The sequence below is a fragment of the Dendrobates tinctorius genome, unplaced genomic scaffold (genome assembly GCF_039654945.1).
Source record: "Dendrobates tinctorius isolate UK_male_01 unplaced genomic scaffold, ASM3965494v1 ptg000025l, whole genome shotgun sequence".
Lineage (NCBI taxonomy): Eukaryota > Metazoa > Chordata > Amphibia > Anura > Dendrobatidae > Dendrobates > Dendrobates tinctorius.
In genome coordinates this window covers 15315830-15342925 of record NW_027361693.1, presented here as the reverse complement: position 1 = coordinate 15342925, position 27096 = coordinate 15315830, and the positions used below count along the sequence as shown (strand labels likewise).

The 27096-nt window shown below is 39.5% G+C and overlaps 1 long non-coding RNA gene across 5 annotated transcripts in view; it reads right to left on the bottom strand.

Moving 5' to 3' along the window:
- The window catches only part of LOC141084628 (uncharacterized), a 278465-nt gene that overhangs the window by 103051 nt on the left and 148318 nt on the right, over positions 1–27096 (bottom strand). For 4 of the 5 annotated variants that reach the window (XR_012231062.1, XR_012231060.1, XR_012231064.1 and 1 more), the window contains exons 2-3: positions 15481–15540; positions 11485–11566 (exon numbers count right to left, since the gene is read on the bottom strand). This is a non-coding gene — a long non-coding RNA (uncharacterized lncRNA). Of the gene's footprint in view, positions 1–11484; positions 11567–15480; positions 15541–26325; positions 26377–27096 lie in introns of those variants that run through there. The other variant, XR_012231061.1, reaches the window with a different exon arrangement.

Below are 27096 nucleotides of genomic sequence, written 5' to 3'. Positions count from 1 at the left end.
CAGGCAGAACGGAAGGTATAAACTTCAAACTTTTATAGATAACAACTACAGGGATGCCTGTCACAAATAAGAATATGATGAAGAAGAAGAATCGGAAGAAGATGAAGAAGTAGAATATGAAGAAGAATAATAGTTGAATAAGAAGAATATGAAGAATGTAAAAAAAAAAGAATAATAGGAAGAAGGTGAAGAAGAAGAAGATGAATAAGGTGAAGAAGTTGATGAAAAAGATGCTGCTGCTGAGGATGATGAAGGATAAAGTGTGGGAGAAGTAAAAAAGAAGGTGAAGAGCATGGAAGTAGTGAAACATACATATCTGACAAAATATAAAAAAGGTTAACATAGTCAATATCTTTGTAACTCCGAACGTCTTTAAAAAAAAAAATATTCCTGATATTCCATTTGATTGGGCTAAATCTCTATGCCTTTAGGCTAAGTGCACACGTACCGGAACTCTCGCGGAAATTACCGCGAGAATTCCGGAATTCCATTCCGCGGGAAAATCGCATTTTAAATTCCCGCGATTTTCCCGCGGAAAAACTAGCATTTTGCAAGCGTATTTAGCTTGCAGAATGCTAGCGCTTTCCAAGCGATCTGTAGCATCGCTTGGAGAACTGATTGACAGGTTGGTTACACTCGTCAAACATATTGTTTGACGAGTGTGACCAACTTTTTACAACTGAGGCTGCCTATGCGGCATCAGTAGTAAAAGATAAAATGTAAAAAAAAATAAAAAATGGTGTTATTCTCACCTTCCGACGTCCCGCGCATCCGTTCCCAGTAATCCTTTGCGAAAATGCCCGCGATGATGTACGTTCTCGCGGGATCGCGATGTCTCGCGGTTATTCGCGATGACCGCGAGACTTCGCGATCCCACGAGACTGGACGCCATCGCGGGCATTTTCGCAAAGGATTACTGGGACCGGGAGCGTGAAGAGAGGCGGGAATGCTGCGCGGGACGCCGGAAGGTGAGAATAGCAATATTTTTTATTTTAAATTCTATTTTTTACAGGGATATGGTACCCAAAGCACGGAGGACAGTCTCCTCTCCTCCGGACCGTGGGTACCATCCGCAAATGTTCTGCTTACTTTCCACATGGTGTGCACAGCCACATGCGGGAAGTAAGCGGAATAATGCATTCCTATGGGTGCGGGATCGCCGCGATTCCGCAAATTAATGAGCATGCTGCGGTTTTTACCGCGAAGCGATTCCGCCGCGGTAAAAACCGCAGCATTAGCACAGCATTGCGGAATCCCATAGGAATGCATGGGATGCTTATTTTTCGCGTTTTCGCGGCAAAATCGCGCGGTTAAAACCGCCGCGGAAACGCAAAAAAAATGCCACGTGTGAACTCAGCCTTAATGTCTCCTTCACCTTCCCCAATACATTCTACATTATTATTAGTTGTTTTTCTTCATGTAGAATTAACCTACAAGGAAAGAAAGGGTTTTTTTTAATTCTGATATTTCTGTCCCATTGACTTGCATTGGTTTCCGTTATCGGAATCGGCAATATCCGATATTTTTTGGGTATCGGTCCGATCCAATCCGATCCGATATTTCACGATATCGGATGGTATCGCTCAACACTACTTCTTAGACATTAACTCGGGACTACCACTAGCGCCTGAATGAGTTTCTTATAAGAAAAGTCTGCCTGGATATCCAAACCAGTATGAATAAGTGCATATCAGGAGCAGCTACTTCCATATACAATATACAAAAAAGGTTGCACTGTATCGTGCTAAAGCATGTCAATGTGAAATAGGCTTTACTAAGAGAGTTGTCCACATTCCCCAAGAATTCAGACATCAGCCTAAGAGAGGTGTTCACACAGGTCAGAGACCCATCAGTTTTGGGACCACCTTGACGATGGTTAATGGGTGACATTATTTGGCCAAATTTTGTGCAAAGGGTCTCATTCATTTTTTCCTAATATTCAAAAGCCACATGTGCTATTTATATTTCATATTTCACAATGACATGCTTTAGCACAATATAGTGCAACCTTTCTATGAATGAGTTTCTTGTCAAGGACCTCATCATTAGGACAACTCTACTTGAGCCTCTATCTGACTGAGGGCTCAGTTTCTTCTCCTTCAATGCTATGGGAGGCTCATAAGACAGTAATGAAGGGTTATTTTATTAAAGAGGGTTCTAAAATTGAAAAAAAATGACAAACTTGAAGATAATAATCTTTCCTTGCAACTCAAAAGAGAAGAAAAAAAACTAGCTGCATTTCCTTCTTTGCAGGTTTTGAGGAGGGTGTTAGAGATTAGAAATACAGTGGGGAAAAAAGTATTTAGACAGCCACTAGTGTTGAGCATTCCGATACCGCAAGTATCGGGTATCGGCCGATACTTGCTGTATCGGAATTCCGATACCGACTTCCGATATTTTTTCAATATCGGAAGTCGGCATCGGAATCGGAAGTTCAAAGTTGATTGACAGCCTGACGTCATCATGATGCGCGGTGTGTGTGCATGATGATGCGCCGTCATTTCGGGCCTTCCGGGGGTCTCTGCCGGCCTGCCGGGGGGCTGTGCCGGCCTGCCGGGGGGCTGTGTGGACTGCCCGGGGTCTGTACCGGCCTGCCGGGGGGCTGTGCCGGCCTGCCGGTGGTCTGTGCACCCTGTGGGGGTCTGTACCGGCCTGCCGGGGGGCTGTGCCGGCCTGCCGGTGGTCTGTGCACCCTGTGGGGGTCTGTGCCGGCCTGCCGGGGGGCTGTGCCGGCCTGCCGGGGGGCTGTGCTGATGTCCGGGGGTCTGTGCAAGCATCGTCCGATGGGACTACAAGTCCCATCTGGCGATGCCTGCTACCATGACAGTGATTGACACATTAGCCAATGATGGGACAGTAGTAGTCCCATCATCCGGCTAATGTGTTAAATGTTAAAAAAAAAAAAAAAATACTACATACATACTACATGCATGCTACATACATACTACATGCTACATACATACTACATACATACTACATACATACCACATATATACTACATACATACTACATACATACTACATACATAACACATATATACTACATGCATGCTACATACATACTACATGCTACATACATACTACATATATACTACATACATACTACATACATACTACATGCATACTACATACATACTACATGCTACATACATACTACATATATACTACATGCATGCTACATACATACTACATGATACATACATACTACATATATACTACATACATACTACATACATACTACATGCATGCTACATACATACTACATGCTACATACATACTACATATATACTACATGCATGCTACATACATACTACATGCTATATACATACTACATATATACTACATACATACTACATGCATGCTACATGCTACATACATACCACATACATACTACATACATACTACATACTACATGCTACATACATACTACATATATACTACATGCATGCTACATACATACTACATGCTACATACATACTACATATATACTACATGCATGCTACATACATACTGCATGCTACATGCATGCTACATACATACTACATACATACTACATGCTACATACATACCACATATATACTACATACATACTACATACAATACATTCATACAATACATACATAGACATACAGTACATATAACATAGAGTAACATACTTACCAATACTTGTCACATTGTTCCCCGAAGCCATTGTCTTTTACGGAATAAATATTAACATAACAAACCACAAAAATACTCACCCACGATCCGAAGCAGTCCACGAGTGTGTCCCACGACGATCTTGGGTAGAGAACTGCAGCATCAGCTGTTGCTGCCGTTCTCTACGGGCTGCAGGAATCCAATGACGGAAGGTAGGTATCCTTCCGCACTGTATTCCTCCGCCACTTAAAAAAAAAAAAGTCCCTAGTCTCACTTTATGCCATTGCTGCGTGGGAAATTCCCACACAGCAATGGCATAAAGTGAGACTAGGGACTTTTTTTTTTTTTTAAGTGGCGGAGGAATACAGTGCGGAAGGATACCTACCTTCCGTCATTGGATTCCTGCAGCCCGTAGAGAACGGCAGCAACAGCTGATGCTGCAGTTCTCTACCCAAGATCGTCGTGGGACACACTCGTGGACTGCTTCGGATCGTGGGTGAGTATTTTTGTGGTTTGTTATGTTAATATTTATTCCGTAAAAGACAATGGCTTCGGGGAACAATGTGACAAGTATTGGTAAGTATGTTACTCTATGTTATATGTACTGTATGTCTATGTATGTATTGTATGAATGTATTGTATGTAGTATGTATGTAGTATATATGTGGTATGTATGTAGCATGTAGTATGTATGTAGTATGTATGTAGCATGCATGTAGCATGCAGTATGTATGTAGCATGCATGTAGTATATATGTAGTATATATGTAGCATGTAGTATGTATGTAGCATGCATGTAGTATATATGTAGTATGTATGTAGCATGTAGTATGTATGTAGTATGTATGTAGTATGTATGTGGTATGTATGTAGCATGTAGCATGCATGTAGTATGTATGTAGTATATATGTGGTATGTATGTAGCATGTAGTATGTATGTAGCATGCAGTATGTATGTAGCATGCATGTAGTATATATGTAGTATGTATGTAGCATATATGTAGTATGTATGTAGCATGTAGTATGTATGTAGCATGCAGTATGTATGTAGCATGCATGTAGTATATATGTAGTATGTATGTAGCATGCATGTAGTATGTATGTAGCATGCATGTAGTATATATGTAGTATGTATGTAGCATATATGTAGTATGTATGTAGCATGTAGTATATATGTAGTATGCATGTTGCATGCATGTAGTATATATGTAGTATGTATGTTGCATGTAGTATATATGTAGTATGTATGTTGCATGTAGTATATATGTAGTATGCATGTTGCATGCATGTAGTATATATGTAGTATGTATGTTGCATGTAGTATATATGTAGTATGTATGTTGCATGTAGTATATATGTAGTATGTATGTTGCATGTAGTATATATGTAGTATGAATGTAGCATGTATGTAGTATGTAGTATGAATGTAGCATGTATGTAGTATGCATGTTGTATGTATGTAGCATGTAATTTTTTTTTTTTTTTTACATTCAACACATTAGCCGGATGATGGGACTACTACTGTCCCATCATTGGCTAATGTGTCAATCACTGTCATGGTAGCAGGCATCGCCCGATGGGACTTGTAGTCCCATCGGACGATGCCTGCACAGACCCCCGAAGCCTGCACAGCCCCCCGGCAGGCCGGCACAGCCCCCCGGAGCCTGCACAGCCCCCCGGCAGGCCAGCACAGCCCCCCGGCAGGCCGGCACAGCCCACCGGAGCCTGCACAGCCCCCCTGGCAGGCCGGCACAGCCCCCCGGCAGGCCGGCACAGACCACCGGAGCCTGCACAGACCCCCTGGCAGGCCGGCACAGCCCCCCGAAAGGCCCGTACAGACCCCAGAGAGGCTGTACAAGGGAAAAAGAGGATTTTTCTTATTCCGATACCGGAAGTCCCATAGACTTGAATGGGACTTCCGGTATCGGAATCGGCGATACCGATACTTTTTTTTAAGATCGGCCGATCCATTCCGATCCGATACTTTGAAGTATCGGACGGTATCGCTCAACTCTAACAGCCACTAATTGTGCAAGTTCTCCCACATAAAAAGATGAGACAGGCCTGTAATTGACCACAGCTATGAGAATCAAAATGAGAAAACAAATCCAGAAAATCACCTTGTCTGATTTGGCAAGATTTATTTTGCAAATTATGGTGGAAAATTTGTCTTTTGTCACCTAAAAGCATGCAATATTTCTGGCTCTCACAGACCTGTAACTTCTTCTTTAAGAGGCTCCTCTGTACTCCACTCATTAAGTGTAGTAATGGCACCTGTTTGAACTTGTTATCATTATAAATGACACCTGTCCACAACCTCAAACAGTCACACTCAAAACTCTACTATGGTGAAGACCAAATTGCTGTCGAAGGACACCAGAAACAAAATTGTAGCCCTGCAACAGGCTGGGAAGACTGATTCTGCAATAGGCAAGCAACTTGGTGTTATGAAATCAACCGTTGGAGCAATAATAAGAAAATGGAAGACATACAAGACCACAGATAATCTCCCTCGATCTTGGGCTCCACGCAAGATCTCACCCCGTGGAGTCAAAATGGTCACAAGAACAGTGAGCAAAAATCCCAGAACCACACGGGGGGTCCTAGTGAATGACCTGCATAGACCTGGGACCACCGTAACAAAGGCTACCATCAGTGAAACACTACGCTGCCAAGGACTCAGATACTGCTGTGCCAGACGTGTCCTCCTGCTTAAGTCAGTACATGTTTGGGCCCGTCTGAAGTTTGCTAGAGAGCATTTGGATTATCCAGAAGAGTACTGTGAGAATGTCATATGGTCTGATGAAACCAAAGTAGAATTATTTGGTAGAAACAAAATTTGTCGTGTTTGGAGAAGACAGAATGCTGAGTTGCATCCAAAGAACACCATACCTACTGTGAAGCATTGGGGTGGCAACATCATGCTTTAGGGCTGTTTCTCTGCAAAGGGACCAAGATGAATGATCCGTGTACATGAAAGAATGAATGGGGCCATGTACCGTGAGATTTTGAGTGCAAATCTCCTTCTATCAGCAAGGGCATTGAAGATGAAACATGGATGGGTCTTTCAGCATGATAATGATCCCAAGTACACCACCAGGGCAATGAATGAGTGGCTTTGTAAGAAGCATGTGAAAATCCTGGAGTGACCTAGCCAGTCTCCAGATCTCAGCCCCATAGAAAACCTTTGGAGGGATTTGAAAGTCTTATTTTCCACCATAATTTTCAAAATAAATCTTGCCAAATCAGACAAGGTGAATATCTGGATTTGTTTTCTTATTTTGACTCTCATAGTTGTGATCTACATATGATGTCAATTACAGGCCTCTCCCACCTTTTTAAGTGAGAGAACTTGCACAATTGGTGACTTACTAAATACTTTTTTCCCCACTGTAAGTTGAAAGACCTGTCTATGCAAAAAGTAGAGAAACTTTTTTTATACACAAAGTAAAAATATTATGAAAAGGGCAATAAAATGCATACATTATTGGTGAGGCAATTGAAGGAGAGGGCTTTGTCCTCGAATCCCCAGGCAATATGTAGTGAAGATGGAACTATGCACTACAATCCACCTGAGATTTGAATTTATTTTATAATTTCTTCAGTAAATTATATAATCTCTAGGATACGCTTACTTCAGATGAAAATAAAAGACTCCCTATTGAAAAATTATTTATCCAATTTAAATTTATCAGTCCAGGCCCCTGAAGCGATAAACGCTCTAAATATTCCTGTTACCTAAGAGGAATTAGCTGAAATCTTGAAAGACTTGCCTTTGGGAAAGTCTCCTGGCCCAGACAGGCTGACATATCTTTATTATAAAACTTTTGCAGAGGAGATGATCCCCCACATGACTAAAATGTTTAACTGATTCATTGCGGGCTCTCCCATTCCAGATACCCTGTCTCATTCATACTTGATACTTATTCCTAAGGTGGGAAAAGACCCTGTGGATTGGTCTAATTATCATCCGATAGCTCTATTAATCTCAGACTTGAAAATATTTACCCGTATGTTGGCTAATAGATTTAATCAGTGAATACCCCGGCTTATTAGTAAGGATTATGTAGGCTTTGTCCCTATTCGCCAGGGAGGGGACAACACCAGAAGGACAACAGATTTGATTGATGTGTCCAACAAAAATAAAAAACAAATGCTTATTTAAAGTTTAGATGTTTAGACGTAGAGAAAGCATTTGAATGACTTTATTGGTCTTTCTTGTTTGAAACAGTGAAAACATTTGGTATCTCAGGAACTTTTTTTCACAGCATTGAAGGCATTGTATAGATTCCCATCAGCCTCGATAAAATTGCACTTTTGTGTCTCCCCCTCTTTTCTCATCTCTAATGGCATGAGGCAGGGATGCCCTCTTTTCCCCCTGTAATGTGCATAGAACCTCTAGCGGCAATGATACGTCAAAATCATAATATCTCAGGGGTGGAATTCAAGAATAAGGTATTTATCATTTTATTATTTGCTGATGACATTTTGCTGACCCTCAGTAAGCTTCATATATCACTCCCCAACCTCATAGTCACTTTGAAGGCGTATGGACAGCTGTCGGGATATAAATTAAATACCTCTAAAACAGAGGCCTTACCCTTGAACATTCCCCCTAATATCCTTGACTATTTAAAGACAAACCTTAAATTTAGATGGAAAACCAAAGCTATTAAACACTTGGGGCTTAATCAGTCCTCTTCCTATAACAATTTATATATTTGTAACTATCCGTCTCTTTTTGGAGAGATGAGGAGGCTTTTGACTGAGTGGATACTACTTTAGCTGTCAATGATTGGCCGGATATCTTCAGTTAAGATGAGTCTCCTGCCTAATTTACTTTATTATTTTGAGACTCTCCCTTTGGGGAACTTAGGTCTTTCCAAGCTGCTATAATGAAGTTCATATGGAACGAAAGACGCCATAGGATATCCAAAAGTGTTCTCACAGCTCATAAATCACAAAGGGGCTTGTCTATTCTGGAAATTGTTAAATACTGTTGGGCAGCACACCTAAGGAGGATTCCCTCATGGGCTTCATTATGGGCTTACAATATTTGGACTGAAATAGAAAATATATGGTTGGCTCTGATTCACCCAAACTCCCTTTTATTGTACACTGAAGTCTATTAAGATACCATTTACTTTGTTGGGCCCTATGCAGTTTACGAGGGATTTGGCACTTTGGTCTGGGCCCTCCTAATTCCCCAATGATATATTTTATATATCAGCCTCTGATACCAAACAGTTTGGAACAGACAATGGTCCTCTCGTGGATTTCAGGAGGATTATTTATATTTGCAGATTTGGTGGATAGAAGCACATTGGAATTATTGGAATTTCTCTCCTTTGATGATATAAAGTCTAAATTTGCTATACCTAATAGAGAGTTTTTCCAGTTTATGCAGATTAAGCATTTGGCATCTTCACTATATAGCTCATTGAAGGTTTTTCAACCAACGAAATTTGAGAGGTTTTGTAAGAAATCAATAGCATAGGTAAAAGGGAAAAGGAAAATAGTCAGCTCACCAGTCTTCTGCAGGTTTCTCTGATTGCGCACGCACAGAGCCGCCTTGATCAGAGGCGCACGCACAGAGCCGCCTTGATCAGAGGTATGGTTCACAATGAAAAATGGAAGAGGAAAAATATCTCCAGCGTGTAATCCAATAAAATCAATTCTTTTATTCAAGACATATTAAAATGTATGTATCAAAAATACAATTGAGCAAAGGAAAGGATGGATGGGGTCCCCATAACAACCAATGCATTTTAACCTCTTGTGGTCTTAGTCATGGTATGAAAGGCACATCAACTAAAGGGTTAATATCAGATAATTAAAAGATGTTTGGTTCTCCTTGGACTGACCCCAGCTTGAAACATCCATATATGATTAGATGGGAGTCTCTTCTGGGAAGGACGTTGTCTCCCCAAAGCTGGCACAATATAGGGGAAAAGGCGTCCAAATCCTCTATCTGCACCCTTTATAAGGAAAGCCAATATAAAATTTTGATCCAGAGAACCTTCATAGACTGAACCACCAGCTCCTATATGTTTGCTGGCATTGTTGCTCAGCACCGAGTTCTCAGTTCCACATTTTCTGGTCTTGCCTTGAGCTGGCTGGTTTTTGGAAAAAGGTGAAAACCTTAATACAAATGGTTCTATATGTGGAGGTTGAGCTGGACCCTGCTATATATTTACTAAATGTTTCCACTAGAGGGATGGGGAAGAATTCAACCTGAGTGCTGTTACATCTGTTGACGGCAGCTAGATGTTTGATTGCCCTTCATTGGAGACAGACTACTCCCCCCTCTTATCAGAAGCTTTTGTGTAGAATAGCCAACATCCGCAGGATGGAGCACATAACAGCCTTATTGAATGCAAGTTTGAACAGATTTGAGACTGTCTGGACTCCCTGGGACTATTTTAGGGCCCAAAACAACAGTTAGGAGCATGTTGGTGTTTGAACAGATTTCTTCTTCCCTTCCCTCTGTGTATGTCTCATCTTATTTAGCATTGTGGTTTTATAAAAATTGTAATATGAGTATGGGGATGGAATTATCTTAACTTGGCATCATTTAGAACTGCTGCTGGACTTTCGGTCTTGTTCTACTATATTGCACAATATGTTTTGATTCCACTGGGGGAAACATCTTCCAAACATTCATTCTAATTGTACTCCATTCTTTTTAATTTGTAAGCCAAATTGTGATTGTTTTGTCTCGTTCCTAATTGTAAAATTTTGTAAGATTTAATAAAAATTACAGTTATATAAAAAAAAGAAAATGTGCAAGGTATGCTGTAAGGTATGAGGAAGTAAAAGCACATGGTTGTGTAAAAATGGTTGTAACCTGGTGGTGGATGTGAAGCTCGGCAAGCTCACACATGTACCAGGCTTGACCAACGTGCTAAGTTTAGTGATTCAGCGGTTTCTGAAAACATACCCAGATTTACTAGATCTTCTGGTCAAGGTACGCTGCGTGAGCAGCCATTTCCACTCTGATAGTGCTACAGTAGCGCATGAAAATGCCAACTTGTTGATTGAATGCGGCCAAGTGCAGAGATATCCTGGATGAAAACCTCTTCCAGAGTGCTCTGGACCTCAGACTTTGCTGAAGGTTCACCTTCCAACAAGACAATGACCTTAAGCACACAACTAAAATAACAAAGGTGTGGCTTCAGAACAACTCTGTGACCATTCTTGACTGGCCCAGCCAGAGCCCTGACCTAAACCCAATTAAGCATCTCTGAAGAGACCTGAAAATGGCTGTGTACTTTAATGAGATAAAAATGAACTTTTTGAATTTACCAAATGGCTGCAATGAAACACAGAGTGTAAAATTTAAAGTGGTCTGAATACTTTCCATACCCTCTGTATATCTGGGCTTCATGTTTATAATGGAAAATATTGTATTCAAAACCTGTGGTATTGTTGCTTTTGTGTAATGAAACAAAGGAATGCATTTTAATGTAATTAGTGGTTTAGATAGTTTCAGATGGGGGTGCAAATTTGTTTTTTTTTACCCTAGTAAAGAAAAGTCTAGCTGCAAAAACTAATCTGCATTTAATAGCAGTGACATGAAATCAAATCCAGTAATTTTAGACAACTATACTTCCAAGATAAGAAATCAATCACTCGCTCTTCTACATCAGTGCAATCTGCTGCATACAATTCTCTCGTAACAGCTATTTGTTAACCTTTTCCCACCCAAAACAATTTGATTTTAACCTTAAAAAATGAATCAGTTCACGTGAAAGAATGACATTCATAAGAGGATACCACAAATTTTGTATCATTTATGTGTTACTTTTACTCAAATAAAACTGAGAAAAATACAAAATTATACTTACTGAATCTATGACTTATGAGATTGAAAAAGGGTCCAGGTTTCTCAAGTTCAATCTGTGCTAGCTATATATCCTTTTTATTGATCTAAAGGAAAGCAAACAAAAAAACCCAGTGAAGCAATTTTCAATTTTTTGTGGTGCTCAACATAAGGAAATTGAATCTTTAGTCCTTGAAGATTAAAATATGGTCTTTCTACCGCTGAATAAAGCTCCCTACAGACTCAGGCATCTACAATCTCCGTGCATTATTGACTTGCCATTCGAAGATCGGCAAGAATTTTCAAGGGTAGTGTATTGGTTTTTGTGCTTTGTAAACCTTTAAGCAGAATAAAATTTATCTATCAGTTCTATAAATAATGTTACATTAGAGGTTACATTAGTTTTACTTTGCTACCTCAAAAGAATTTATCTACTCAAAATATGTATTTATCACAAGGAAACGGTAGATCCTATGTGTGCGAAAATATGTTCAAACATGTATATTTTTATTTTTCATTTAACCCGTTAAGGATAAGCCTATTTTAATCCCTCTGAACTTAGCATTTATTATTTTTCATGAACACATTCTACAAGTCAAAGCCTTTATATCTTTCAATAAAAAAGTCTATATGATAGCTTGTTTTTTGCCAAACAAATTTTATTTTTTATTTGGTCCATATTAAAAGAGCATGAGAGGGAGGCTGCTAATAAAACATATAGAAAACCTAATCTGTCTTTTCATGGAAGCTGAGACAGGTGCAAAGATTTTGATGCCACATCATTTCTTGTATTACTCCTCATTCTTTAACTCAAAGTAACTCACACTTCTTGGCACATGACACACATTCTGAATATAATTGTGCAACATTTCTTTAAGAAATATACCCATTTACAAAGATGGTAACTTTGGCAAGGAAATTGCCTGCTTCTTTCAACCATTCTTACATAATGAAGCACATCCTTTTGGCTTTGTAAAATCAGAACTGTCAGCCAGAGCACTGCCTGACTTGCAGCTTTGCAACCAGCTGAAATTGGATGATACATAGGAGCATCAATATATGAGCATAGTAAATCCGTGGACTATATCATGCAGACAAATATAAATTAAATAACTATTTTGTGTGACTTTCTCTTCAAAACAGGATCAATTCTTCTACACACACTTGCACACAGTTTTTGAAGGAACTCTACAGGTAGGATTCCAAACATTTTGGAAAACTAACCACATATCTTCTTTGGGTGTTGGCTTTTACAAATCCTTCTTTGTCTTCATGTAATGATGTTGAGATCAATGCTGTGTGAGGACTAGAGATGAGCAAACTTGTTCAGAAAATATTCACTAATCTCAAATTTGGCAAAAACATTGCACATTAGGACTGGTGTTCGAATTCCCTAGCATTTTTCATCAAAATTGGCAAAATTTGGCCAAAGCTCGCTAAACTATTAACTTTCCACTAATGCTTTAGATAGAACTTTGGCTAGGATAGTGGTGGGGGAAGGGGTGGGAAGATGTCAGGGTAGCGGTGGACTATATTTTTTATATTAACTTAATGTGTGGAAATTTCGGCAGCCTATCAGGGAGAAGAAACCATCCACAACATCCAAACACAAGAGCTTGGGTCATTGGCTGCCAAAGTCACATGTCCCTCTCCATATAAAAAGTAGACATGTGGCTTTGGCACTATTTTGAGAGCATAACAGTGTAGTGAAGCTGCTGCTGCAAGAAGTCAGATAGTTAGCTAGGCAGTTTATTTTCAGCTAGTTCAGAAAAATAGGATCCTGTGTCAAATCAGTGAACTGTTTGTACCAAGGACTGTGACAAAACAAGGGGGCATTCTCTTCGTTTGGAGGAAAGACAATTTCTGCACCAGCATAGGAGGGGGTTCTTCACGGTAAGAGCAGTGAGGCTCTGGAATTCTCTTCCTGAGGAAGTGGTGATGGTCAACTCACTGAATGAATTTAAGAAAGGAATGGATGCTTTTCTTGTGAGTAACAGTATAGAAGGTTACGAATAACATAATATTATAGGTAGATGGTAGACCCAGCTTTGGGGAAGGAACTTTTTTCCCTATGTAGAAAATTGGCTGCTACTCTGTGGGTTTTTTGCCTTCCCCAGGATCAACAATGCAGAACAGCTGCACTAAAAATAGGCTGAACTAGATGGACATAAGGTCTTCCTTCAGCCTTCAAAACTATGTAAATCAACCTTCCAGCATATAAATCTAAAGTGCTAATTCTGTGGTGCAGCTACAAGTCACCATTTCATCATATAAATCCATAGAGCTGCTAATTTTGTTGTACAGAGACCAGTTGGCATTTCAGTATGTAAACCCTTTGTGCTAATTGTGTGGTCCATCTGCCAGTCCACATTTCAGTATATAAATCCTTTGTGTCAATTGTGTGGTCCATACACCAATCCACATTTCAACATATCAATCCTTTGTGCCAATTGTGTTGTCCCGCCACCAGTCCCATCATTCCACATTTCAGCATAACATTCCATTGTGCTAATTGTGTGCCCCTTCCACCAGTCCTCATTTCAGCTTATAAATATTTTGTGCTAATTCTGTGGTCCAGCCACACTATCTCAACAACTAAATACTGATTGTAAATTTAGTGACAGGTGACTGACAGGTTAGGGCCTAGGTTTGTGAAAAAGAAGGGTAAAAGACGGGAAGGGTACATCCAATATGAATGGGAAAATGCGAGGTCATGGTGGAAAGGGAAATAGGCTTTGTGTTTGAGGTATATGTGGGGTAGCTGGTAATGTTATGGAAAGCTCTACTGAACAAACACAGGTTCATCCTATCCAAAGACAACAAACAACTTTTGTTACTGGACAGGCTGCTCGACTCCCTTTCTTTGGTAGCCGCACAGTGGTATGTCTTGTAGATGAGGGCAAAATAGAACATGTGCTCCAGTGGATGGCAAGCACTGCATCAAGTGGACTCTCCTCTTTTTCCTCCACTTTAACATCAAATACAGTACGGTCCTCAGAGGTGCCACCCCAATTACCCTTGTTCCCACGGCAACACAACTCTCCAACTGCCCAAATGACCATGGGGAACCACAGATGGGCGAGTTTGCAGAGCTGTTTACACATTCTATGCCTGAGCATCTGAGATCTGCTCCAAAAAGTCACAGACTCAAAAAGAGGAAAGCATCTGCGTCAATGCTCCCTAAAATTTTTCAGTTGGATTCGGGGTCAGATGAAGTAGGGTCCAATCAGAATCCAAGCCCTCATCACCAGATGTTAACCCCCGGGGGTGGAGTTGATCCTCCTGATGAGACTCAGATATGTGAGGTGCAGGCATACTGTACTGTGCTGTCAGGGAAAGAAAAGGGGAAGGGTGACTCTCAGGGCCATTGAATTTGATGGGGTTCGGATACGTTTGGTGAACTGCTCGGCGATCATCGGGAAGCTCGCCGAGCCTAGCTGAACTGAGCCTTAAAAGGTTTGCTAATCTCTAATAATTACTTTATTTTACTATTAATTGTATCTCTAAATATTGAGCAGAATTAAGTATGCTGACATTCTCCTATAAAGTTTTTGAGTCCCCACACAGCCCCTATATACCGCAAGAGTACTCACATTGTCTCACCATGATCAGTTTTAGACCCACATGCTGTAGGCTCTCATGATCAGCATGTGACCTACATAGCCTCCTCATGATCAGCATGGGACCTAAATAACTTCCCCATGATCAGCATGAGACACAATAACCTCTCATGATCATCATGAAACCTACATAGCCTGACGCAATAAAATTACATTATCGCATCCACTGTTTCTGCAATGTATCCCAAGGGTGCAGATAGCTGTTACAGTGGTCAGCAGTGGACAGGCCGAGGAGGGCATGGTGCACCCCGTGGGATGCTGTTTTCAGTCCCTCACCTCTGTTGGTCTGCAGGCAAGACCAAAACAACTAGAGGGCAGGATGTGGCCAACAGGCCGCACTTTGCCAAGGTCTAGAGTATATCCTAGCATGAGTATAAAGAAGAAAAATTTCCTGAACTCACCACGCACATGGGAACAGCTCCATCTTTTCTTCTGCTCTGGATGCTGCTTGGTCTGCTGACCTACAGGGGCACATGTGATTAGAGGAAAAAAAACAAGTAGGTAGATCCAGTTGTATAAAATAAAATAGCTTCTTATTTGGGTTCCATTAAAAATTTGTTCAGACTGTTCAAGCTCTCATCTCTGACATGTTTCTAGTGCAAATATTGCTCTTAGTCATAGAGATCACATGGTTATACAGAACAAACTATTTAAAATCAAAGCAGTAAATCAAAAATTTAGCAGCAATTCTTTAATGTGGACTACTTTGAGAGTCTCAATTGGCACTTGAAGGGATTCAAATGTTCTTTGCAAAGCTCTTCAAAAGGCTACATTTTAAGAGGGGACAAATCTGATATTAGCAATATGGTCCCACTCACGAATACAGTGGAAAAATAGTATTTAGTCAGCCACCAATTGTGAAAGCTCTCCTACTTCAAAACATGAGAGGCCTGTAATTGACATCATAGATAGACCACAGCTATTAGAGCCAAAATGAGAAAACAAATCTAGAAAATCAAGATGTATTGGGGGCGCTAGTACTAAAGGAGAAATAACTGCTGCAAGACAAAACAACACACCACTATGTTGTAAATTAAAATACAAATAATATTAAAATATGTCTGCGCTGAATAATTCACATAAATCCAAAAAACACCCTAGGAATAGGGCTATCAAACAGTGCACTGCGACAATGAATTGCAAGCAAATAGATAAATGCATAAGAAATAAAAATCAAGAATATTCCATAAGCATGTGTGTTCTAAAAATACCACAATCTCAAAAATCACCCCAATAGAGGCTGTTGAAACAACACCATGCAAGAATAAATTGCATAAATTGCAACTATATAAAATAAGAATGTGCAATTGGCATATATATTCTAGGAACACTGTGGAGGAGATATATATGTATACCTTGGATGCAGTCAATGGAGCATTTGGAACCACGCGTTAAGGCCCGCGGTATAGCAATTGCATATAGGCTAATAATATTAGAGCTCCATCGCTGCGATGATGTTAAAATACTGAGCTTCGCACATGCAGTATTCAAGAAGAGAGTGACAGTATGTTTTCTTTCAACAGTTGAGAGAACTGTCCCGGCCGGTGACAGTCTCTCGTTTACTCACTGCTCCCTCGGTGCGCCGGCATTTGTTCACAGCACGGTGCCGCCGGCTGCAGGGAAGCTCCAGGACCTTCGTGACGTCACAAGTCACGTGGTTGAATCCAGCAAGTAGTACAGACCAAATCCTTCCTACTGGTTTCGGAAGTACACGTCTTCCTTCATCAGGGATGGTCTGTCATAGGAATAGTCCTCAGAAGGCACAGGAAGGAAATCTGGTGATTTTATTAGCCTATATGCAATTGCTATACCTCGGGCATTACTGCTTGGTTCCAAATGCTCCATTGACTGCATCCAAGGTATACATATATATATATCTCCTCCACAGTGTTCCTAGAATATATATGCCAATTGCACATTTTATATAGTTGCAATTTATGCAATTTATTCTTGCATGGTGTTGTTTCAAAAGCCTCTATTGGGGTGATTTTTGGGATTGCGGTATTTTTAGAACACACATGCTTATGGAATATTCTTGATTTTTATTTCTTATGCATTTATCTATTTGCTTGCAATTCATTGTCACAGTGCACTGTTCGATAGCGCTATTACTAGGGTGGTTTTTGGATTTATGTGAATTATTCAGTGAAGACATATTTTAATATTAAATCTAGAAAACCACCTTGTATGATTGGCAAGATTTATTTTGCAAATTATGGTGGAAAATAACTATTTGGTCGCCTAAAAACATACAAGATTTCTTGCTCTCACAGACCTGTAGCTTCTTCTTTAAGAGGCTCATCTGTCCTCCACTCATTGCCTGTAGTAATGGCACCTGTTTTAAATTGTAATCAGTATAAAAGACACTTGTACACAACCTCAAACAGTCACACTCTAGACTCCACTACTGTATGGTGAAGACCAAAGAGCTGTCGAAGGACACCAGAAACAAAATTGTAGCCCTGCACAAGGCTGGGAAGACTGAATTTGCAATTGGCAAGCAGCTTTGTGTGATGAATAATTAACTGTGGGAGCAATAATAAGAAAATGGAACACACACAAGACCACTGATAATCTCCCTCATATCCTGCAGTTCCCAGACATGTCCCCCTGCTTAAGCCAGTACATGTCCGGGCCTGTCTGAAGGTTGCTAGAGAGCATTTGGATTATCCAGAAGAGTATTGGGAGAATGTCATATGGTCTGATGAAACCAAAGTAGAACAGCTTAGTAGAAAAAAAACTCGTGTTTAGAGGAGACAGAATGCTGAGTTGCATCCAAAGAACACCATACCTACTGTGAAGCATGGGGGTGGCAAAATCATGCCTTGGGGCTGTTTCTCTTCAAAGGGACCAGGATGACTGATCCGTGTACATGAAAGAATGAATGGAGCCATGTAGCGTAAGATTTTGAGTGCAAACCTCCTTCCATAAGCAAGGGCATTGAAGATGAAATGTAGATGGGTCTTTCAGCATGATAATGATCCCAAGTACACCACCAGGGCAATGAAGAGAGGCTTCGTAAGAAGCATATGAAAATCCTGGAGTGGCCTAGCCAGTCTCCAAATCTCAGCCCCATAGAAAACCTTTGGAGGGATTTAAAAGTCCGTGTTGCCCACCGACAGGCCCGAAACATCACTTCTCTAGAGGAAATCTGCATAGAGGAATGGGCCAACATACCACCAACAGTGTGTGCCAACCTTGTGAAGACTTACAGAAAACATTTGACCTCTGTCATTGCCAGCAAAGTATATGTAACAAAATATTGAGATGAACTTTTGCTAATAACCAAATACTTATTTTCCACCATAATTAGCAAAATAAATCTTGCCAAATCAGACAAGATGATTTTCTGGATTTGTTTTCTCATTTTGACTCTCATAGTTGTGGTCTACCTATGATGTCAATTACACGTCTCTCTTATCTTTTTAAGTGGGAGAACTTGCGCAATTGGTGGCTAACTAAATATTTTTTTCCCCACTGTATCTTCAAAAAACATTCAGCAGAATTCAACAGGGCATGGAAAAAGAACATCAACTTCACTGTACTAGTAGTTTACTGCCACACTATGGCTGATGCAGGTCCTGAAAAGTTCATGCTGCATGCTTCAAATTGTGAAAAAGGAGGAAAGGGGAAGAAAAAGGATGATAAGTAAGAGAAGCAGCTGGTGTATATGGAGGGGACATTAAGTTGGCATAGCTGAGGAATGAGATTTTTATATAGTTTTTATTTATTTAAAGGGAACCTGTCAGTAGGATTTTGATAAGTGAAGAACAAACATGGCCATATCGGCTTTTTGATGCTGATAATTGTGGGTAGGCTTTTTTCTCGGTACTGTGAAATCTTCAAGCCGTCTATTTGAGTTCTAAATCTGCTCATGCACTGCCCATTGTGTACTGAGGTAGTACATGGAAGAGGTGACATATATCACCATTACTCAATATACAGTATATTGGCAATGAAGGCAACATCGATAATAGATGCGACCATGCATGTGCCGCCAACAGCGCCATTTTGTTGGAGAGCTAATGTTTCTTCAGAGATTACAGAGATTACTGCATTTGCAAATTGTATAAAATAGGAGGCAGTTCATGAATGGATTAGTACCCTGTCATTCAAATGCAGGAGGATGACGGATGTGCCAGAGCATCAAGAAAAGACCCTGCCCTCAGTCCCGCCATGATGCATGGAGAAATGATTACAAGATAACTTCAAACCCTGATAACCAAAAAAAACACAAGAGGGATTTCTTCACCACAGGGATCATTTTATTTATTTATTAATACAATGACAATATGGCCATGTTTTTAGTTTACATAGAAAATTCATTGTGACAGGTTCTCTTTAAATAAATCGAAACTATATAAACACCTATATCAAACAATTTAATGAAAAAGAACTGGCATCTCCATGAACAATTAAAATTTAATTTTCCTTTATCTGTGCATCCATTGAAAATTGACATGCATGGTTCCATGTTTAACCTCTGATGTCTTTTGGCATGCTTTCACCATTAATTGTATAGCTGATCTCTAGTACCAAAGACGTAAGCACAAAGAAAACGTGTCAGATGTCAGACATGGAATCTCACATTTCACTTTTCAATGTCTGCACAGCTGAAGGAAATTTAATTTTAAGGTACTGTCACACTTAGCGATGTACCAGCAATCCCGACCAGCGATATGACGCGGTCAGGATCGCTGGTGCAGCGCTAAGTGGTCGCTAGTGAGCTGCCACACAGGCAGATCTCACCAGCGACATCGCAGGAGTCGGGGGTCGCTACTTACCTGTCAGACGAGGCGATCCTGACGTCCTCCCGCCCGCGTCCACACGTCGCTCGTCGGCGCCACAGGAAGCCCAGCAGGAAGCTGATGACGAGAAATGATCCAGGACGTTCTCGCGCGATCAGTGATAATCAGCGGGGGAGCCGGTCGGAGGTAAGTATCACACATAGCGATATCACTAGCAATATCGCTGCTATGTCACAAAAACCAGTGACGTTATAGCGATATTGCTAGCGATATCACTTAGTGTGACGGGCCCTTTAATCCTTCTTGGAGATGTCAGCTCTTTCTCTTTACCTTTCTTGAATGGACTGCAAGCCATCAGAGAAGCCACACCCATACATCTATTTAGAGGAAGTGATTGATATATACAGTGGATATGGAAAGTATCCAGACCCCTTTAAATGTTTCACTCTTTGTTTCTTTGCATCCATTTGGTAAATTCAAAAAAGTTCATTTTTTTTCTCATTAATGTACACTCTGCACCTCATTTTGACTGAAAAAAAAAGAAATGTAGAAATTTTTGCAAATTTATTAAAAAAGAAAAACTGAAATATCACATGGTCATAAGATGGGAGAAGTTCCACAAAGTCAACTACCACTGCAGCCCTCCAAAAGTTGGGCAGTTATGGCAGAGTGGCCCAACGGAATCCTCTCCTCAGTGCAAGACATATGAAAGCCCGCATAGAGTTTGCTAAAAACCACATGAAGGACTCCCAGACTACGAGAAACAAGATTCTCTGGTCTGATGAGATGAAGATAAATGTGTGCGGTATGTGTGGAGAAAACCAGACACTGCTCATCACCTGCCCAATAAAATCCCAACAGTGAACCATGGTGGTGGCAGCATCATGCTATGGGGGTGTTTTCAGCTGCAGGGACAAGACAACTATTATTTGCAATTAAAGGAAACATGAATGTGGCCAAGTACAGAGATATTCTGGATGAAAACCTCTTCAAGATTTCTCTGGACCTCATACTTAGCTGAAGGTTTACCTTTCAGCAAGACAATGACCTTAAGCACATGGCTAAAATAACAAAGGAGTGGCTTCAGAACAACTCTGTGAACTATTCTTGACTGGCCCAAACAGAGCCCTGACCTAAACCCAATTGAGCATCTCTGGAGAGATCTGAATATGGCTGTCCACCAATGTTCACCATCCAACCTGACGGAACTGGAGAGGATCTGCAAGGAAGAATGGCAGAGGATCCCCAAACCTAGGTATGAAAAACTTGTTGCATCATTACCAAGAAGACTCATGGCTGAACTAGCTCAAAAAGGTGCTTCTACTCAATACTGATCAAAGGGTCTGAATACTTATGACCATGTGGTATTTCAGTTTTTTAATAAATATGCAAACATTTCTACAGTTCTGTTTTTTTCAGTCAAGATGGGGTGCAGAGTGTACATTAATGAGAAAAAAAATGAACTTTTCGAATTTTGCAAAATGGCTGCAATGAAACAAAGCGTGAAAAATTTAAAGGGATCCGAATACTTTCTGTACCCACTGTATGACGCGAGTCCAGAGATCAATTGTTTTTAAAATATAAACCTCTCTTCCTGCCTATGCCTACATAGGGGCAAGCAACTTAGGTTAGAAGCACTACTCCAACACTGCAAAAAATGCTGGAGTGGAGCTTTAAATATGGGCAAATATAGTTCTGTTTGGTTGTGCTTTTTTATATTTATGTCTATCTTTTATTCTTGTTTTCCTACAATCTTGAAATTGAATAGCATCTTTTCACATACCCGTGTGATGGTCCTCTGACATTTCAAAGAGTAAATGTAGGGGAATTACTGATTTTCCTTAAAGAGAACAATTGTCTATGCAGTCTAAGATATGCATTGTTACATTGTTGAAACGTATGTAAGTTTACTTTCTCTCAGAACTAAAGAAACTACCAAGAAAGTCAATTTCTGACCCTTTGCTAAGTCTTGAAATATCACCAAGGATGCATGTCAAGCCAGAAACTCATCTACAGACATTTTTCTAATTAAAAACAGGATTCCAATAAATAGTGTTTAATCACAGTCACACAGTATACAGTTGAAAGACAAAAGGTTTGGTACCATGTTAGCCAGTTGAAAAAAGATTGTTCTCAGTGGAAAAACTAAATAATATTCTTGCAGTTATGGTACCATTTAATGGCTAACAAAAATAAAATAAATGATGTTATAAAGCAAGCTTTAAGGCCCCTTTACATTTAGCGATGCACCAGCGATCCCGACCACGATATGACCCGTTCAGGATCGCTGGTGCATCGCTAAATGGTTGCTAGTGAGCTGTCACCCAGGCAGATCTCACTAGTGATGCAGCAGCGGTCGGCGGTCGCACTTACCTTCCAGACACGGCGAGTGTGACCGTCTTCCGCCTGCGTCCATGGCTCGCTCGTCGGCGCCAGCAGGAAGCCGACGACGATAAATGGAGCAGGCCGATCTTGTGCGATCAGCGATAGCCAGCGGGGGAGCCGGTCGGAGGTAAGTATCACATGTAGCAATATCGCTAGCAATATCGCTGCTGCGTCACAAAATCGGTGACGCTTTAGTGATATTGCTAGCGATATCGCTATGTGTAAAGCCCCCTTTAGAAACATCTTAGGTCTCTTCATCAGGCATAAAATAGCAAAGTTTCTTAAGAAACACAAATATATACACAAATAGAGCTGAGGCAAGGAATATTAAATGGAAATTTAATTGAACAAACAAACAAACTGAGTTTAGAGAGTGAATCCTTAATTAGATTAGAACAGTGGTGTGAAAATTTTTAAAGCACCACTATCCATGTAAGAACAGAGACCCAGTGCCCTCACTGTCTCTACAGCAAACTCCTCAGATTTTGCAGAGTTATAAATGATCTTAAAAAATTTGGTCCTGTGTGGAGGGAATCAAATACTCTAATAGGTTTTTATTCCCAAACCATTCAATATCTTCTTGATTTGAAGATGCCTTTCAATATGACATGTTTCATATTGTTTATGTTGTGTCCTGGACACAGAAATGTTTAACCACAGGTAAATGGTTTTTTTTTGTCTGTAATCGTGTAATCGTGTATCATCGCCAGTCGATTACAGACAAAGAACCATTTACCTGTTGTTAAACTTTTCTGTGGTCCAGGACACAACATAAACAATATGAATCTGATTAAGGATTAACTCTCTAAGCTCAATCTTTATTTAAATGTAGAGATTCACAAACTCAAACAGTAAAGTTTGAGGTCCGTACCGAACACCTACTTTTCGGGTACAGACCCCAAACATTTACTTCTCCAGAAAGTCTGTGTTACTGTTCAGGTTCGGCACCCTGAGCACTGTGGGTCTCTGGCTCTGTCATCTGCATGATAGTGTGAGAAATACCTGCAGCTCTCATCGATGGTACATATTAATACCATCGGTCAGAGCGCTGTGGTTCCAACACTTTCAGATAACAGTGTGAGCCCTCAGCTGTGACCAGCGGTAAAAAGTTTACCTCTGGTCACAGGTTGTCGGCTGATGGGTGTATTTATCCCATCCCTGATAACAGTGAGAGCAGGCACCAGCTGATGGAAGTCTTTATCATCCTGTTCCTGCCTGGCATGAGTTCTCTTGTATTGTTTATGCCACCTTTGTATTGTCAGGTGACATCTAACGCATAGTTTAGCAATGGGGACATGTCTATAAGAAACTTCTCATGGTGAACTCACTGAGCTCAGCACTGCACAGTGAGACTTTTTATCACTGTGCTAGCAGTGATCTCTCTGAGGTAACGGCAGTTCTTTAGCCTAGCTGGCAACACAGCGTCAGTGACCTGCGGTAACCTTGATGATGTCACTGATAGTCACTGAAGCTGTGCTCGCAGCTCAGTCAATGTGATTTTCAGCCTAGACGGTTGCATCTTAGCTCCATCCAGGTTGACAACCATTTATTGCAAACATGGATTATGGCATGGGACAGAACATGACACAATGGAAAACAATGAATGTTTGGGGCCCCCATTCGGGTTCGTCTACTGTTCTGGCACCCAAACCAAACTTTTTTCAACTGTTTGGCAGAACCCGCTGGACAGAAACATCAAGGGGTTTGCCCATCACTATTTAATGTCCATTTGTTATCCTCTGCTTTTGCTCTTTTTCTGAATATATTGTGTTTCTTCAGATACTTTGTTATATAATATCTGATGAAAAGACCTAAAAAGTTTTGAAAACTTGCTTTGTAACATAATTTCTTTTATTTATGTTGTCCATTAAAAGATATCATAACTACAATATTATTCTTTTCTTTTTCCCACTCAAAGTAGCAATATACAGTGACACAACACAGGCTAAGAAAAAGCAAAACATAATTACAATTTACCATGCTTAACTTGAGAACATAACCAGTATAGGTTACACTATACTTTCCATCATTCAGCCTTAATATAATATTACTCCTTCAAGTGGTCAATCAACAAAGCACAACAGTCCGTGATAACGAAAGAGAAGTGAGATAGAGGAGGTAAGTAAGGAAATCACAATGTTAAAGCTATATTGAGAAATATAATGCATTATGGAAATAAGCTGAAGAAAATATGTTTTAATCCTCTTCATCAATGCCCCAAATCAAGACATGTGGTGTCATGCCAGACTGGCTAATAAAAAGAGAGCCATGGATCCCATTAGGTAAGAGGTGTTATCCTGCTCCAACTCAGTAGCATCTGACTACTCTTGGGTCCGATGGACTGGGATGTGAAAATCAATTTTTGCCAACTCTACTTCTCAGCATTACATATTTCATAAATTTTTGGAAAATAGTTGAATTTTTTTTAAAATTGAAAGAAAAAAATATAGGCACTTAAGCTCAAATTTGTAATTTCTGTGCAGAATTCAATAAGCCCTTGTAACCTTTATAAACACAAAATAAATAAAAAAAATTGAGTTTTTTACGTATTTTTTTTATAATGACCAACCATGTTCACATACAGTATAATAATGCAACAGGTATTCAAAAAACATTTTTTAAGTAGCTAAAACAGCATTTGAATAGGTCCGGTCAAAAATGACTGGAGCAGTACAAGTGTATAGTGGAGACGAACAGAACAGAACCTGCTGTTATGTTCGGTGAAAAATGACCATTTTTGAACTTTGATATTTTTTTAAAAATTCATTATGCGTTTCTGAAACTTGCGGTTACTTCTATTTTCGTAATTTGAGGGGTTCTTTCTAAGGGTACTTTTTTTTGGTTTAGTTTTTGCGCCACATTTTTTTTTACACTTGGACTGTTCCAGTCAAAAATGACCGAATAGCATTTTATGCTAGTTTCAGCCATTTTTTGAGTAAAACAAATGAGTTATAATTTCTTTTGAGACTACTTACTGCATCTACTATTGTTTATGAAGTAGACAGTTGCTTTAGGTGCAGATTTACACATGCTTTCAGTACAAACCATACACATTGGCTTTCAGTACAGCTCTGTGCAATTTTTTTCTCTGTATGATATTTACCCTGCTTTTCCTCTAAAAATAAATAAATTCAGTTGTCACCATTGCATATTATAAAAGAAAAGAGTTTTGTTTTTTTTCCTTGTGTTGGTTCTCTGTGCAAAGCAGACCTGAAAAGCTAATGAGTCATGTCTGCCAAATGTTTGTTTTCTTCTCTGCTATCTCAGCATTCCAGGGGGTGGTGTCTGGTGTCTCTTTCTTATCTTATCAGTAAGTAAGCAGTTCAGCCAGCCATTTCAGTCTCAGTTTTGTTGAAGAGAAGATCTGGAGACATCTGAGCCTTGAATGCAAATCTGTACAGGTATGAGGCTTATAAACTTGTGTATTATTGTTGTCCTGAATGTAAACAATAGAATTATGTGAAGATTTTCTGAAAAAAACTGATTTTAATTTTTTTATTATTTTTACTATTTTTTTCAAAATGTTTGCACACATTTTATACTATAGTTACTTTTAGTTATAGTTAGTTATAGTTGTTATAGTAGTAGTAGTTTTTGTTTTAGTTAGTTAGTTACGCACAAATTTGTAATTTCTGTGCAGAATTCAATAAGCCCTTGTAACCTTTATAAATACAAAATAAATAAAAAAAATTGAGTTTTTTACGTATTTTTTTTATAATGACCAACCATGTTCACTTACAGTATAATAATGCATCAGGTTTTCAAAAATTCTTTTTTAAGTAGCTAAAGCAGCATTTTAATAGGTCCGGTCAAAAATGACCGGAGCTGTACAAGTGTATAGTGGAAACGAACAGAACAGAACGGTTAAATGTGTCTTTTTACACACCAATTTTTCTAGTACAATTTGCAAACCATACACTTAATACCTATATTACCACATTTTGTTTTCTATTTTTGAACAACTTTTAATAAAAGGCCTGGGTGATTTTCTCAATACACATAACATTGTGGGTTATTGTTAAACTAGTGACAAAATGTACAATTCATGGAGAAAGGTTGAGCTTGATTGACCTTGGTCATTTTTCAACCTATGTAACTATGTAATCTGCTTACCTTGCAAACCTCATTACATTCTTTTAGGGAAGTGCTGTATATTTGGGGCTGAAAAAATTGTCAAAACATCAATGAGTATTGCACATAATGTATGATAAAATAAAAAATAGCAATGGTAATTACAATGGATAGAGTAGTGGACCATAAAAAAATCCATTCTAAGAATGTCGGAGTCACTAGCAGCAGCCTAAACACCAGCACCATCCAGTACAAAACTTCTCTTCAGTAGTACTATTAAACAGAGGTCATAATTGGCTTCCTTGACAAATGGCAAGTGTATTCATGGTGAGGAAGCAAATAACTTGTCTCAGTCACAAGAGGATGATGTTACCTCTGACAGCAACACTGTCAGCTTCATTTTATGCATATAAGTTTTAAAGATCAGAAATTACTAAGATGGATCATTTTTGCTCTCTTTTTTGTTTAAGAAAATCAAAAGTCTGTCATGGCAAAAAGTGTTATTATATGGGCTGTTAATAGTGAGTTACCAAACATTCTTATGCTGAGGTATGTGACATTATTAAGGATATGTTTGTGTTTATGAGCTTGAACATAGTTAGATAAAGTTTTATGAGACTTCAGAACATTACCATCAACTTTTTAGGGCAATTGGGAGCTTTGCAGTTTAGCTAAAAGCAGAAAATTGATTAATTGCAAATCAAATTTTGGGGAAATATTTGTTGAACTCAGCAAATTCAAATTTTAAAAGATTTTATCATCTCAATTTCCTGTGCAAAAAGACAAAGTAGTTTTGGAATGATGTCTATTGCA